The sequence below is a fragment of the Chelonia mydas genome, chromosome 12, assembly GCF_015237465.2.
Source record: "Chelonia mydas isolate rCheMyd1 chromosome 12, rCheMyd1.pri.v2, whole genome shotgun sequence".
NCBI classification, from domain to species: Eukaryota; Metazoa; Chordata; order Testudines; family Cheloniidae; genus Chelonia; species Chelonia mydas.
The window spans coordinates 78,396-81,737 of NC_051252.2; the positions used below are offsets into that span (position 1 = coordinate 78,396).

Sequence of the window (3,342 nt, forward strand, 5' to 3'; positions counted from 1 at the left end):
ATTAGGAAAAACTTTTTCACTAAGAGGGTGGTGAAACACTGGAATGCGTTACCTAGGGAGGTGGTAGAATCTCCTTCCTTAGAGGTTTTTAAGGTCAGGCTTGACAAAGCCCTGGCTGGGATGATTTAACTGGGACTTGGTCCTGCTTCGAGCAGGGGGTTGGACTAGATGACCTTCTGGGGTCCCTTCGAACCCTGATATTCTATGATTCTATGATTCTGTGATTCTACCGCTATCCATGCCAAGGCTTCAGTCAGCTGAAATACATCGCCCCTTCCCCTCCTGTCACCCACCTGTCTCCTACGACGCCCCTTCCCCTGCCGTCACCCGCCCATCTCCCATGTCGCCCCTTCCCCTGCCGACACCCACCTGTCTCCTGCGACGCCCCTTCCCCTGCCGTCACCCACCTGTCTCCTGCGACGCCCCTTCCCCTGCCGTCACCCGGCCGTCTCCCGCGTCGCCCCTTCCCCTGCCATCACCCGCCTGTCTCCTGCAGCCTCTGCGTGGCCACGTAGTGGGGGAACCTCGCTACAAGTACAGAGTGGGCAGCCTCTTCCATTGCAACACCAGGGGTGGGGCGTGAACCACCATCTGGGGGAGACTAACCCCTTGCCCCACCCCTGCCACCTGAGGCCCCGCCCCTTCCACAAACCCTGCTGGAGCCCAGAGCCGCCCCCCCCACTGCAGCAGCCAGCTCCTGCCAGAGGCTTGTGCCCCCAGGCTTCCTCCCAGCTCCAGAGGGGGCTGCACAGCCCCAGCCGCCCCAGCCCCGGAGCACTGGGAGGGCGGGTTACGTGGCCCTGACTCGACCTGCCATTGAGTCGTGGGGCTCTGAGCTCTGTCAGCCAGGGCGAGCCAGGCTGCGGCCGGGACTCAGGCTGGGGCAGCATGGCCCCACTTCCCTGGTGAGCCATGAGACACGCCAAGGGCTGTGTGCAGCCAACAGGGAAGCGGGAGGGAGGCATCTTCGAGCTGGCGTGTCTCGTCCATTTCTCCCTTACCACTTGGCGGGAGGCGGGAAGGGAGTGAAACGTTCCCCTGCTGAAGGTTTTGTGCTTGGCCATGAGGATTAAGCCCGAGCCCCCGGCACGGCTGCTGGGAGATGGGTTTTTGACTCGCATCCAGCGCACTCTGAGGGCCACCCGCTGAAACCCCTGTGGCCAAGAGAGTCGGTTTTGAAGTGGCAAAAAGGGGCCTTGGAGGCTCCTAGCAGGTCTTGAAGAGCAAGGAAGTAGCACAGGCTTATCACCATCCCTGGGTGGGCTCGAACCACCATCCTCTCGGTTAACAGCCGAATGCGCTAGCCCATTGCACCACAGAGAGACATAGACACAAGCCTGTAGTGAGTGCAAAAGTCCCTAGCACAAAGGTCTCCTGGCTCCACCACTCACCTGCGGTGGGAAGCAGAGCGCCGGGGCTGGGACCTGGTGGAGTAGATCGGGCTGGGGCTGGGGCCGGGCTGCTCAGCTTCCCGCCACTGCTGGTGAGTGCGGGGGGGCGGTTTTCCCTTTCCCCAACCCCACCCCCCGAGCGACACGGCTGGGTCCAGGGCAAGGGAAGCAGACTGGGCTGCTCCCCGCCCCCCGCTAATGCCTGTGGGGCCCCCAAAAGTGCCCCCACAGCTCCTGCCTCCCAGACCCTGGGGGAGGGGGAGGCCTGGGGCCCCACACAGCCTCCCAGCGGGTGAGCTGCGTAGGGCACTCAAATGGCTAGGGACGGCCCTGAATGTGGTCATTTGATTTTCCCAAACACAGGCTTGATTCTCTTTCCCTGTTACTAGAAGGTCTCATTGGCTCTTCCCCCCCGCACAGTTGGGGAGTGGGGATGTGTGGCCTTTTCCCCCAGCAGAAGGGTGATGCCTGCCTAGCGAGTGAGGGTCGGTTTGGGGGACCCCACACTCCGGGCAGGCTAAGTGCAGATCTCTGCCCTTTATTCAGCCAAGAAGGAATGTTTTTCACTAACATCCCAAGTGTGCAAGTCCGTCCTCGCAGAGCAGCCCCATGCTCCGCGCTCACTGAGCCCCGGGGAGAAGGGACCTTCTGCGGCTGGAATCCCGCCCGGCTGGTGCCTTGAACCCGGGGCTGAGCCGACGCGAGAAAGGGAAGTGAGCGAGCTCGGCGCTCTCTGGCGCCACCTGCTGGAGAGCAGAGGGAATTGAGTGAGCAACATCCTGGCAAACCTGGTGGCTGAATTTTGTGACTTTTCCTCACCCATAACTATTTCACATTTGGGGACAATGTATACCTTCAAATCAACGGCATTGCTATGGTACCCACATGGCCCCACAGGATGCCAACATGTTTATGGCTGGCTTAGAACAACGCTTCCTCAGCTCTCGTCCCCTAACGCCCCTACTCTACTTGTGCTACATTGATGACATCTTCATCATCTGGACCCATGGAAAAGAAGCCCTTGAGGAATTCCATCATGATTTAAACAATTTCCATTCCACCATCAACCTCAGCCTGGACCAGTCCACACAAGAGACCCACTTCCTGGACACTACGGTGCTAATAAGCAATGGTCACATAAAAACCACCCTATACCGGAAACCTAAAACCTCTCCAATGCATCATCAAGGATCTACAACCTATCCTGAAGGATGACCCATCACTCTCACAGATCTTGGGAGACAGGCCAGTCCTTGCTTACAGACAGCCCCCAAACCTGAAGCAAATACTCACCAGCAACCACACACCACACAACAGAACCACTAACCCAGGAACCTATCCTTGCAACAAAGCCTGTTGCCAACTATGTCCACATATCTATTCAGGGGACACCATCATAGGGCCTAATCACATCAGCCACACTATCAGAGGTTCTTTCACCTTCACATCCACCAGTGTGATATATGCCATCATGTGCCAGCAATGCCCCTCTGCCATGTACATTGGTCAACTGGACAGTCTCTATGTAAAAGAATAAATGACACAAATCAAACGTCAAGAATTATAACATTCAAAAACCAGTTGGAGAACACTTCAATCTCTTTGGTCACTCGATTACAGACCTAAAAGTTGCAATTCTTCAACAAAAAAACTTCAGAAACAGACTCCAAAGAGAGACTGCTGAATTGGAATTAATTTGCAAAGTGGATACAATTACTTAGACTTGAATAAAGACTGGGAGTGGATGGGTCATTACACAAAGTAAAACTATTTCCCCATGTTTATTCCCCCACCCATACCCCACACTGTTCCTCAGATGTTCTTGTCAACTCCTGGAAATGGCCCATCTTGATTATCACTACAAAAGGTCTCCTCCCCCCTCCCCCGACTCCTGCTCTCCTGCTGCTAATAGCTCACCTTAAGTGATCACTCTGCTTCCTGTGTGTATGGT

The 3,342-nt window shown here is 56.1% G+C and overlaps 1 non-coding gene across 1 annotated transcript; it reads right to left on the minus strand.

The window, feature by feature from the left end:
• Window positions 1-1,249: 1,249 nt before the first annotated feature.
• Window positions 1,250-1,323, minus strand: TRNAN-GUU. The gene has a single exon. It is a non-coding gene; the product is annotated as a tRNA-Asn (tRNA).
• Window positions 1,324-3,342: the final 2,019 nt, after the last annotated feature.